The sequence below is a fragment of the Mesocricetus auratus genome, unplaced genomic scaffold, assembly GCF_017639785.1.
Source record: "Mesocricetus auratus isolate SY011 unplaced genomic scaffold, BCM_Maur_2.0 Super-Scaffold_100009, whole genome shotgun sequence".
Lineage (NCBI taxonomy): Eukaryota > Metazoa > Chordata > Mammalia > Rodentia > Cricetidae > Mesocricetus > Mesocricetus auratus.
Window position 1 is genome coordinate 5157149 of NW_024429193.1, and position 13603 is coordinate 5170751.

The window sequence follows — 13603 nt, forward strand, 5'->3', positions numbered from 1 at the left end:
TGGGGGCCTCTTTCATTCACAGTCCCTGAACCACGGCTGAGCCCAACCGCAACACATATACACAGAGCAGAGCCTCCAATAGGGAAGAAAAAAGCAAGGAGACTCGGGCATGCCACCCAGGAGACCAGGCTGGAATGAGAGGAGAAGGGAAGAGATGGGGTGAAGCACTAACGTGTGCGTTCCTTGAAATATTAACACTTATTAATTGCCCAAGATGCAAGGTCTCATCACAGCACCTTATCCACGTCTAATAACATTGATCACACCCCCATCTTCCTCCCCTCTCCCTCTTCCCCCCTCCGCCCGCCCCTTCCGGGACACTCAATAGACCCTCCGCTTGTTTATCTTCCTGTCTTCACTCCAAACAGCTGCCACCCTGCAAGGATACATTTTGTGACTTTGTTGCTGTTTTGCGAGGGAATTAGAATGTGTGCCCGAATACAACTGTCAGCTCGGGTGCCACCCCTACCCTGTGACAGCAGTGGGGTCTGCTGAGTGACAGTTGACTGCGATTTTCAAATGCAGTGAGAGTGTGAGTCTTCAGCTTGAACTCCAAATGATCTGGGAACGACGGTCTTAAGCACACCTCTGATAACTGATTAAACGGGACAGATTTTTGTGCCCTGAGATTGGATGAGGAAAATAACTTACTTGTTTATTTTTTCATGCAATAACACTGTCATCGTGTTTTCACTTGACTTTAAGTGCAAGGAACATGCCTTCAGCTGCTGTCTCCAGGCACATCTAAGAATTCTATAAACGCTTGCTGAACACACAGATAAAAGAAAAAAAATCACATTTCAGGGAACAAGAATTTAGGTTCTGTGGCCTCATGGCACAAGGTGATCAGCTACTTCCACAGTTAAATCCCGGGTCCTTTCAAACAATTTGGTCCCTCTCACTTGGCACTTTGAGGTTAAACACAGCCACAAATGCTTCTAAATACACAAGGCAAATTCATCAAGTCCAAGTTGGCAATCATCTTGAGGTTTGTTTCCTGTGTCCCCAGTCGAGCCTCTCTCTTGTAGGACGGTAAGCTGGATGTACCCCTCCAAAATTCCTCCTCTGGCATCAACACACATATTAACGATTCATGCAGCTAGCATACTGACAAGGGTTTGTTACCACCAAGATTTCTGTAGAAATGCCACCTTCGCTGTGGCCGTGTTGCAAAGTGGGGTGGGGCACTTCGAAGAGTGCTTACTGTGTTAGCACTCAGATCGGGAATGACCCCCAAAGATCCACGGGCTAAGGGCTCGCTCACCACAGTGACACTCGTGGGCGGTGGTGCTGATGGAAGCTGGCAGAACCTTCAGCGGTGTGCCCAACTGGAAGCTTTTGGTCCTTTGGGGAAAGATCTTTTCCCTTGGAGCTGGGAATCTGGGCTAACCTTGTCTACATCTAGTGGTATGTGTTTTAGATGACGTTGTGAAGACTGCTGCTGTAAAATGTTCAATAGCCACACGCTCAGGGGTGGACGGAGCCCAGATACCTGCCATTCACGGGAAGCCACCCTGTCTCAGTGGTCCACCAGGGCGCCGGCCTTGCTTGAGTCCTCCCTGAGCTCGGTCTCCCCTGCTTCCCACCTTGCCATCAGGAAATCACAGCGAGTTCCCTCCATCCAGCATCGGCCCAGTGTCCACTTGCCCTCCTGTAATTCAACCCAAAGTCACCGAAAATATCTGTTAATCCCAAACATACTTCTCTCAGTGGTCCACAACCCTCTCTGTTTGTTCCCATTGAAGGCTGTCTTTGAGCAATGACTGAACCAGGGCCACGTTTGATTCTGTATACTGTGCCTGGATCTATTTACTTTATTGATGTATTGCTTTTCCTCCTTCATGGTGACGGCCGGGTTTAAGTGAGCTCACCAGACCCAAGAGAAAGATAAATGGGTGTCTTATTGGAGAATGACTTACACAGATAAGAGTAAGATGCAGTCTCTGCCCTTCTGATACTCTCCCAAGAGAGTGGGAGCCAGCAGCTACTCTACCTTAAACCGATCACATCTGCACCTGAAGCCACGGCCAAAGGGTGTGGCCACTTCTTCAAGTTCACTGGCACGGCCAGATGCCACTACATTATGAAGCGATCATGTTTGCTGTCCAAACTGGGCATGCAGGACCCACAGGAAAGTGAATGCTAAATTTGCCAAAACATGATGGGTTCCTGCTTCATGGAAGAGTCTGCCAGACATTCTGCAGGACACAGAAAAGAATTGCTAACAAACTGCCAATACAGGCAGACAGTTTAAAATTTCCTGCTTCACTGACAAGTCTGCCTGACATACTGTGGCCTATGGGCTGAAGATGGATGCCCAACGTTACAGAGGAACATCAGGTGACTGTTCAGGCAGCAAGATGTCTCTGTTAGTTCTAGTGTTCATATATTATCCTTCTGCAGTCTTTGATGGAGTTGAAGACAGGTAGTTATGGTTATTGTTTCATTAGTTATGATAAAAGATAAGTTACATATAAGACTTTAGACTCACAAAGACAGGATAGATGATAGAATAATTTCTTTCAATCTTGATAAATTAATGGACTAAATATTGTAACTATAGTTCTTCCTTGATAACTGCTTTGTTATATATAATTTGACTATGTTAAAGTTAAAACCTATCTTTTTATTTAGACAGAAAAGAGGAGATGATGGGGGAATGTCCTTTTGTATATGTTTCTCTTATTGGTTGATAAATAAAATACTGTTGGGCCAATGGCGAATGAGGCAGGAAGATAGGCAGGACTAGGAGAGGAGGAGAAGTCTGGGAAAGGTAGGCAGGAGAGCTGGCCAGAACATTCGCCATGTACCAGGCAAAGGAGTTACAGACAGAGCTAGCCAATAGAAGCCCTAGACATTAACCAACAGTTTATAATTAATAGAGGTCTCTGAGTGTTCATTTGGGACTGACAGGGCTGTGGGACCAGGCTGGCGGTGGACAGTGCTCGTAACACAAAGGCTTTGCTCTGCTGGGGCTTAAGCTAAGGACACAGTCAACTCAATGAGTGTGTGTCACTGTTCAGTTAGTACGCTGAAGCACCACACAGAGGAGGGGTCTCAAAAGTGTGAACAAGGGAACCTGACTCAGCTTCATGGGTTGGAAAAACTCATGGGTCACCAACAGACAGGAATTAAGTAGATGAAAGATCGGGAGGGTGAGTGCTCAAGACAGGAAGTGCAGACCATGAGAAGGTTCTGAGGAAGGACGAGTGAAGGTGAGGAGTTAAGGTATGCCACCAAGGAAGGTGGGGAGGCAGGGGTGGGGGAGACAGGGAGGATGGAGGAGGCGGGGAGAGTGGGGGAGGTGGGGAGGGTGGGGGAGGCAGGGTGGGGGGAGGCGGGGAGGGGGGCAGAGGCAGGGAGGATGGGTGAGGTGGGGAGGGGGGGAGGCGGGGAGGGTGGGGGGGAGGCAGGGAGAGAGGGGGAGGCAGTTGCTTCTGGCCAGAGGTGAGATGTCTGAGAGGAGTTGTCGCGTGTCCTGAGGGCAGTGAACACATGAGTCTGGAGCTGAGAGAAAACGTGGGGATTAAAACATGCATCCACAAAGAGGGCCAAGGGAAAAGCGGCCAAATCCAAGAATAAAACCCTAAACCCTCACCTGGAAGACGAGAGAAAAGGCTATTGAGCAATGGGGGAGATAGATGACCGCAAAATATCTCACCGGTTCTCGGATTCCACGAATAAATGTCTTACAACTAAACAACCATGTTCCTTTATTTTTATGTTGTGTGTGTTTGAATTTTAGAGGCAAGGTGTCAATCTGTAGCCCAGGCTGACCTGGAACTAAGACAATCCTCCTGCCTCAGCCTCCAGAGTGCTTGTACCACAGCTGTGGTCCAGCATACCTCCTTCATTTATTTTTAAATTGAGAAAATGACAGAGCGCCTAAACTATGTTCCCAAAGTACCACAGCAGTGGGGAGTGAGTGCTAAGCTCAGCAAAACCACTGTGTCTGCCCCCTCACATTAAACAGGCCTCACTAAAAATGCAGTAGAGAGGCTGGAACAGATTTTACCCCGTGTTTTGGACATTTTGCTAACATTAATGCTTAGTCCATATCCTGCTTGCTGTCGTGTGTATATTTCAACCTCACTCAGCCCTACACAACAACCAGTCAGCAAATATCCGCTGAGCATCTACCATCTGCCAGAGCCTAGGAATGCAAGGATGTCCAAAATAGGCACGATTCCCACCCTCCTCGAAATTGCAGGCTACCAAGCAGATGGGCAATGAGTGGGGAGAAAAGTACACAAATAAAAATACAACCACAAATTGTGTCCAGGGATTGTGAAGAAAACCCTGCAGATGCCACAACGGTACATAATTAGAGGATTGCCGTGGTTTGAATGTGAATCGTGCTGGAGGCTCACAGGCTTGGACATTTGGTCCCCAGCTGGTGGCATTGTTTTGGGATGCTAGGGAAATTTCGGGGGTGGGGCTCACTAGAGGAAGTGCGTCACTAGGCGTGTGGCTTTATGGCCGGGTCCCTGTTCCTGCACTCTGTTTTCTGGACTGAATCGATTCAAGCAAGCAGCCCCACGTTCCTGCCACCCACCATGATGGACTGCACCTTCAAGCCCTGAGCCAAAGTAAGCCCCCCCCTGCCCTGAGTCGCTTCCTGTCAGATATTTGATCCCATTAGTGGGAAAAGTTAGTTACACAGTAACCTTAAATTTTCAAATGTGGGTGTGAGGAATCAGTTACGAAACTGACTGAGAAGGGCTCCAGTCACAAGGAAGATCGTGATTGGCAGATCGGACTGGTAAGCATCCAGCCCTTACCGCTGGACGCCGAGTGCCAAGAACAATAGCAGAAGTTAGCCACGGAGGTGTCTCAGGGGGCAAATGCTCGTCATGCACACACAGGACCTGAGTTCAGATCCCCAGACCCCGTGAACAGCAGTGACTTCGACTGAGGGACACGTCCATGCCATTCACAGGCACAGAACAGTCATTTGTGGACTACGGAGTAAGTTTGCCATTTTCGTAGACTATTAGGTCTGGGGAGATGGGTTCCGTCAGTGTTTGTTGCCCAAACGTGAGGCATTTGGTTTGATTCCCCTGAGCCCACGTGAAGCGTCCAGGCATGGTAGCACACATTTGAAATGTCTGAGCTGGAGAAGCAGCGACAGGCGGATGGGGATCCTTGGGCTCACTACCCAGCTCTCACAGTCTACTTGATGAGTTTGAGGCCAATCAGAATGCTGTTTCAAGGAGGACAGTTGTGGAATAATCTTTTGGACACTGTGAGGTTTGTCACTCAGATTGGTTTAATCAAAAGCTGAATGGCCGATCGCTAGGCAGGAATTTTGGGACCAAGAGGGCGGTGGGAAGGAGGAGGGCGGAGATGCGAGACTTGCCAGCCCAGCAGAGAAGAGGAAGCAGCCTGGGTGTTACAAAGTAAAGGTAACTGAGCCGTGTACAGGAGCACAGATGGAAGATACAGGTTAGTTTAAGTTAAAAGAACTAGTTAGAGACCAGCCCAAGCTGTCAGCCGAGCTTTCGTAATAAAGTCCCCATGCCATGATTTGGGAGCTGGCAGGAGGGACAGAAAAATCTGCCTACAGTGGACAATGCCTGAGGAATGACACTTGACCTCTGGCCCCTACACATATATGAACATATCTGCAAATGCATTAGTGCACAAATGTGTACACACACACACACACACACACACACACACACACACACTATTGGAATGTTTAACAGTGGCATTGTCCATCCCTGGAGCATAGAAGGGAAATCTTATTTGTTCTGACTGTAGGTAAGGAAGGAACTGGCTCACAATGATTACGAGAAATTCTCCAGGAGGCACAAAGGTCAATGCGCACAGTAGGGACTTGAGTCTTTCCACTGCCCACAGCCATGGTCTCCTCTAGACCCCACTCATGAGAAATGCCTCATCCCATCCCTGCAGTCCATGTGCTGAGCACCAGCTAGCAAAGCCAAGAAGCTGAGCCTTCCTGCTGTTTTCTCTGCTCCGAAAATCCTCATTAAATCCCCATTCTTCCCTTGAAGCATTCTCCGGAGAGGGCTGGGTTATGCTGGCTGCCGGAGAAAGAGCAGAGAGCTATGGTAGCCTCTCTGGAATGAGCGCCTACAGCAGTTGCTCACCCACAAGGCAATCTCAGGCACACACTGAAAAGCAACACGTAGCGATTTGCTTAGTAAGGCCGTGGTTCCTCAGCAAACAGCGGAATATCAACATCTGGCCCCAGTGCAGATGGACACTGGGATTAAATTAGGTGGGTGTTTGCTTGCTGTGTGAGTCTTCTACCGACTCAGCCGTAGCCAGTAGCAATACTGATCTGCCACAAACCACAAGCAAGAAAGCTAAAACCCTTGAACCACTGCTTACCTATTGCTTGTCCCCTGGTAACTCCCTCCAATACACACATTTCTACTCTTCCCTATCTACTGGGAAGGGCATGCGTGTCGGTGGGTTGGTATGTATGTATACGTGTGTATGAGGGCAGAGGTCAACCAACCACACATGGTATTCCTCAGACGCCATCCCTCTTGATTTTTGGAACAGGACCTCACTGGCATCTGGGGGTGGTCAATGCACCCCAGGGATACATGGGTGATGCTACCTTACATAGCTACTTACATGGTTCTGGGGAAGAAATGCATGCCCCCAGACTTGCAAGGGGGACTTCACAGACTGAGACGTTTACCCAATCTTCCTTGTTAACCTGTTTCCACACCCAGACTCCTAACAAGGGTCTAAGGATTAAGGTTTTAACGAAGAAGACCCTTGTGTGGTGTCTGACCCTGCCCCTAGAACTCTGATTATTAGCTGCCAAAGGAAATTTGCAGTGCAGAGTGACACCACCAGAAAGCTAGGGACAGGCTTTGCCGGGCGCACACAGCTCTCTTGCACACCTGCGAACTTGGAATTTTGCCGAGGACGTCTTAGCCAGCCCTAATGAACCACTGTTTTCCATGTGAAACCCCATTAGCTCCCGACCGTTTGTTGCCCAGGGTCTAAGCAGCAACGGTGCCATTGATACCATTGAGGAGCAGGGAGCCCATGTGTCCCTAGGGATCATGAACTTAGTGTCGGTATTCATCATGCTTGTCCCACCTCTAAGAGCAGTCGCTTATGCCCTGCATTTAGGACAATCTGCATGGGGAGGAAACTCTTTCTCTCTCCATGCTTCAAATGTCTGGCTCGGCCCCTGTGCCCCTAAGAGCATGGCTTTGTTCCTGTGGACCGCCGCAAGGCGCTTGCCATACAGGACTAGCCATTGCCAGTTTAGGCTGCACTCCACAGGCCAAAAAAGAGCTGTCATGTCCTCTGCCATACGTTTGATATTTTCCCCTACTATGGTTTTTGATTTGTTTGTTTTTCGAGACAGGGTTTCTCTGTATTGTTTTGGAGGCTATCCTGGAACTTGCTCTGTAGACCAGGCTGGTCTCGAACTCACAGAGATCCACCTGCCTCTGCCTCCCGAGCGCTGGGATTAAAGGCGTGGGCTACCAACGCCCGGCTTCCTACTATGATTTTAAGTAGCTGATGTAGAGTCATGTTTTTAACAGAAATTCTCCCCGCTGTAACAACAGGAGCCTGAGCTGCTGATGCTGAAATCAGTTAATGGAGAAAAGCTTTACAGTTTTTTTTAAGGGGATCTGCCTTAGATTTGAACAGCTAAAAAATGACTATTGAAATACTAAAGTGTCAAGAAACTCATTCTCCAAATCAAACTTCCAAGAATGTGGTTTTGCACTATAACATCTTAAGGTCATCCCTTCTTGTGCAGAGCTTACGGTGGGAGGACTCAGTGAGTTCACTCGCTCTTCATCCAACACAGCCCAGTGAGGACCACAGACATTGTTGCAACGCACTTGAGAAGCCCAAGCCACTGAGTGCAAGTCCCCAGCAACAGGAACGCTTCACAGGCAAGAAACACCTGCGATAATAATCCCGTCCCACTAAAGCACATTTAATGAATTTAATTAATAAGTTTTTGTTTATTTACTTTGTTTTGTTTGAGACGGGGTTTCGTGTTGTCCAGGCTGGCCTCAAGGTTGCTACGCAGCCAACGGTGGCTTGGAGCCCCTGATCCTCCTGCCTCCGTGTCCCACAGACTGGGATGACAGCTACATACCACCACACCAAGCAAGCTCAGCGTTTCAGACACCATTTTGCATTCTTCCCAGGCCGTTAAGTTTTACTTCATGTCCTGGAGCTCTTTAAGCAGGCCATGTCCCAAAGTTGGCACTAGGCAGTAATGTCACTGCACCAAGCAGGTGGACAGTGAGACAAGAGGAGAAAAAGGAGACAGAGCAGGATCTGTCACGATATACGAGCAGGCCATGGTCTGTGCATGTCCCCTGAAGGTGCCTCACACGGTACCAGGCACAGAACAGGGGCGGCGCTAACATTTGGTAGCTGATGGAACAGTCGAATAATAAAAGGCTTTTGAATGGCGAAGAACTCCGCAGCTAGCACAATGAAGAGAAAAGAGAAGGGGTAAACTAGCCATGAGAAGTGGCGGATGGTAGATCAAACTGCGGAGTCCTGGAGTCCACAAGTTCATGGAAGCATTTCGTGCGGCAGGAGCTCAGTCAGCAACCCAGGGACGGGGGCCTACGGGAAGAGACAGAGGCGGCATCGATAATTATCTTCCTTGGAGCTCAAATGCTTTCGAGCAGGCCAGTTTAATTAGGAAACCCGTGTTAGATCTGCACACTCTGTTCCCTTCTCTACTGGAGAGCGAAGACCGCCAGGGTCATCCAGCCTTTCAGCGCTGTAGCTTGACGCTGCCATCCGCAAATGTATCCGGCTGCTCGTGTGGCTATCATTGGTGAGCGGCGGGCACTGTGCCAGCATGACGGTCAGGAGGCGCTGGCCCACGTCCACTAGCCTGGCTCGGCACTTCACTGGGAGCCCCATTTTCTCACCACGGTGACCAAACACAAACAGGATTTTCTTAATCATGCTTATAACGTATACTTCTCAAAAATCCCCTTCTCTTTAATATTTTTAATCCTATGAGTATTTTATTTGTAAATAAATTTATCATGTTCACCCTCTGCTCCTCCTTTTATTGCCTGCAAGGACCCCCCCCCACATCTCCTCTTCCCATGCCTTCTTTTAAAAAAAAATAACTCAATGAGTCCTATCAGTGATGCCCAAACACGTGGGCGTGGAGTCGTCCACGGGAGCATGGTCAGGAACCACGTCCCTAAGGAAAACTCACTGTCTGTCTTCCAACAGGCACCAACTGCCAAGAGATCCTCAGCTAGGCGTGGGGCCTCATGAGCCCTCCCCTGCTCCATGTTCGACGGTGAGTGGACTGTCCTCTGCTGGCAACCACAGCTACTGCGAGTTCGTGAGTGTGGTGCCCTGTCACACTGCGTAAACACTGTCCTCCCACAACCTCTGGCTCTCACCACCAATTGTCCCTTCTCTTCCTGTGTTCCCTGAGCGGTGGGTGAAGAGGCTGTGAGACAGATGTCCCTGGTTTTTGGTAGAACACCTGCACACGCTTGTTCTTTTGCAATTTGACCCGTTATGAGCTATCTTTACCCCCAGTGCTGACCAGCTCAAAACTCACTGCAAGGGCCTTAATATCTTCACTATGGATTATAGTCACCTCTGAAGTACTTTCTCTAACTCTGGTAGTTTCTTCCAAGTTATTCTGCGTAATGTTTAACTAGGCTGATTTCTCTACCGCAGCTGAATTTCTACCACTTCCCAAACGCAGGACAACTCTAATGGTTCCCTGATGGTCATGAACCAGCAAACCACCACCCTGGGCCACAAATTCAGTAAGACTCATCTGTCCCTTGGTAGAACTGCGATTTCCTGCCTTGTCTATATAGCAAAAAGTTGTGCGGTGTGTTGTTCCAGAAACAACTACTCCTCTGTCTCTCTCGTCTTTTCCTCTCCTGGAAAGTATTTTTCCTACTGTTTTCATGTGTGAACTGTTGATCTCAGACACCCTTTCCCTTGGGCTTCAAGGGAAAGACAAGACGATCTGCCTCATCTGACTCTAAGAACTCTCTCCCACCTATGACTTTATTACTCGCTGTTCCCAGGCCCTATATAGCCCGGCATGGGCAACAGAAAAGCAGACACCACGCCCCTTCATTCTATAACTTTAAGTCTCTAGAAAGTTTTCCTACTGATTTTAGGATATCAATATGTACTTATAACTACATAAGTAAGTAGTAGTTTAAAAAAACTTTCAGATGCAGATCTATGGAAAGAAATCAGCAAGAGGCAGGGAGCATGAATTCTCTTCCTGAAGCATTGTAGAACTGACAGTGCAGAAACCACATTTCACAAGCTGTGGTGGATGCTTACCTGCGACCACTGGCTGGGCCTTGTCTGAACTCTTTTCCTGTATTTGGATGGTTCCTCATATTAAGACACCCAGAATCAGCCTGGGTGGAAGCTTAAGCCACTTGGGATTGGGCACGTGGTCCTAGCATCACTAAGAGTGGGGATGAGGAGGGTGTCCTGGTGCCATGACCACTGCAGCAACACAGCTTCCAGGTGATGTCACAGCATCCATAGCCAGGGCAAGATGAAGAGCCAATCACCTCTTGGACTAGGTTCCGTGGTCTCCCCCAACTGGACCACAAGCTCCAGCATCCAGGTGGTCACCCTCAGCTGTTTAGATCCCTTTCAGTATCCACACCTGACAGAAACCCCTCCTTGTCCCCCATCGTCACTGAAGCACAGGGCTTGCAGAGTTCTTTGAGGGACCCTTTGATGCCACACCATGAATCGCCTATCCAAGCCTACAACCTCACTAGTTCTCATCTGTAAAAGTTAACAGCCCTCCTTGATACCTTCATTAATTTTTAGACAAACATGTTTTAGACTCAGATTGCATGTTGGTCTCTATAAATAATGATCACTTACTGCTCCTAAACAAATCAATCTAAATAAGAGCATCCCGTTGGGATAGCAGCCATGCAGCCCAATTCCAAAGCTTACCAAGACAGAATTTCCTTTAATAAATGCTCCAAGTATCGGTCCACTGTTAAAAAAAAGACTAACTAACTAGAGAGAGAGGGAGTGAGAGAGGGTCTCTCCATTTAGCCCTGGGTGTCCTGGAAGTGGCTCTGTAGACCGGACTGACCTCAAACTCACAGAGACCCAGCTGCCTCTGCCTCTGCCTCCCAAGTGCTATTCCCAAAGTCCAGCAAATATGTTTTCACACCTCTGAAATGTCTCTAACTCATAAATGGGTGACTAACTAACCCTGACTCAACACAAGCATGATGGCACACCCTGCAAATCCCAGAACTCAGGAGACCATGGGAGGAGGAATGTTAGTTTGGGGCCAGCCTGGACTACAGGGTAAGCTCTTAGCAGCAAAGCCTGGTTATAAAAGAAACAGAAAAAAAAGGGTTCATCGTGGCTTATCAAGACTACATTATCCATCCACAGTCAATCCAGATACAGGGATGTGGCCTGATGATCACAACCCTGGAGAAACACTGCCTTGTTCTGTGGTAGGATTTTGGACAGGTAACGTATATTCCTTGTGCCTCAGGGTTTTTTTATCTTAAAAATGGGACTAATAAAAGACCGAAGTCACACTTTTCCCTTAATTAAAAAAGTCTGCTTTTATTATATTCTGGAATTGTGTCTTCTGAACAAAACTACAACGGTTTGTAACTATTACATGTTTTCTATTATAGTCAGATAAAATTCTTGGGCCTATGAAACGGCTCAGCAGGTAAAAGCGTCTTCCATCCCTGACAAACTGAGTTCAATTCCTAGCATTTACAGTGGAAGAAGACAGCCTGTCACATGCACATGCCAAGACACACACACACACACACACCAGACACTGTGACACACACATGCAAACACACACACAAAGACACAGACATGAGCATGCAGAATCACACACACACACACAGAGACACACATGAACATGCAGACACCACATACACACAGGCAGACACACAAAGACACACATGCATACACATACACAAAGATACCACACACATGTACATACACAACGATACCACAAACACACACACACATAGGTGCACACACAAATAATAAATAATAATAATAATTAATAATAATAATAATACTCTCCTCTAGGGTGGGGCCATATTTCTATTGGTTGATGAGACTACCACATGATTTAAGAGCATAAGTCCTAAATGAGCAGTCGGGACTCTCCACACATCTCCTTCCCCCATCAGGGTAAGCAGGGGCTTTGACATGGTAGACACTGGCGGTCAGAAGTGCTTATAGCTAATAAGGATGTTTTACTGTCCCAAGACAGTTGTGCTAAGTGAGCGAGATGTAAGCCTTTGCTGGTCTGAGCCGCTAGCATTCAGGAGAGCATATGTTAGTTATCAGGGCACAACCCAGACTGCCCTGAGTATCACAGGAAGTCTATAGTTTTGATTGGGAACGGCTACTCTAAAAGTGGTGACAAACGCAGAAATACACAGAGTGGGACAGTACCAATAAGGAATAGTTCGGAGAACACGGAGCCGCTCAGTAACGCCTGCTGACGTCTGCTTTATCCCAGTCATTTCCTTGGAATCTACCTGAAATTTCCACCTGACCATTCACTGGGAGCACACACTTTGGGGTAAGTTACAGTCGCCAAGAGAATGTGCTTGCTTCCCCAATACCATTCCAGGAAGAATCAGGGCAGTCTAAGAGTTGTGTTGGGAGATAAATTTGGAAGGTCTTTCGATACACAATTCAAGGAAGAGTTCTGTGTATGGCGGAAAACATTCAGGCTGCTTGGTTATGGTATTTGGAAACAGACCTCTGATAGTCAGCATTTGTATTTACATTGCACTAAAACAGAGTCATGTGGGCTCCTGTAAGTGCTCAAGGTCACTTGGTGAGTTACTGGAAAAATATGTCTTTACTGGGGCTGTCCCCTGCTCCTGCTGTCGCTTTGAAAGACAAAAGGGGCTGTGGAGGTGGCCTGGTGGCTGACAAGCTTGCCCTGGAAGAACCAGGACCAGTTCAGATCGCTATAAACACAGTGTACACACAGACCTCAGCACATGTGTGCACATACATGCACATGTGCTCACACACACACCTCAGCTCATGTGTGCACACATACAAACCTGCAGACATGTGTGCACACACAGACCTCAGCACATGGTGCACACACAGACCTCAGCACATGTGTGCACACACAGACCTCAGCACATGGTACACACACACACCTCAGCACATGTGTGCATACACACACCTCTGCATATGTATGTACACACAGACCTCAGCACATGTGTGCACACACACACCTCAGCACATGGTGCACAGACAAACCTCAGTACATGTGTGCACACACACACCTCAGCACATGGTGCACACGCACACACACACACACACATACGTGTACACACTTGAACATCAACACTACCACTACGTTCATCTCACTACCAACTGTAATGGCGACTTCTAAACTGAGCCCGCAAAAGCCCTGTCTGTGCCTGATAGTTTACAGCAATCGGTCACTCCTGGTTTTATAAGTTAAGAAAACCAAGTCTCCATGCTTCTCGTAAGCCTATTGCAAATGCAGTTCTTTCCACTGATGCCCTGGCGTCCAGCAGGGTCCTCCTCACAGTCTTCTCTGAGGCGTCAGCACTGG

General features: G+C 48.0%; 1 protein-coding gene and 1 long non-coding RNA gene across 8 annotated transcripts in view; one reads left to right on the plus strand and one right to left on the minus strand.

Annotated features, from left to right (window-relative positions):
* Positions 1–13603, minus strand: part of Slc44a5 (solute carrier family 44 member 5) — a 288547-nt gene that overhangs the window by 133322 nt on the left and 141622 nt on the right. The gene's annotated exons all lie outside the window — the stretch shown is intronic.
* Positions 4454–9033, plus strand: LOC121142276. Of its 2 annotated transcripts, none has more exons than XR_005879255.1 (2): positions 4454–4968; positions 7763–9033. It is a non-coding gene; the product is annotated as an uncharacterized LOC121142276 (long non-coding RNA). The 2 variants fall into 2 exon arrangements; XR_005879254.1 differs by having other exon boundaries at positions 4454–4589.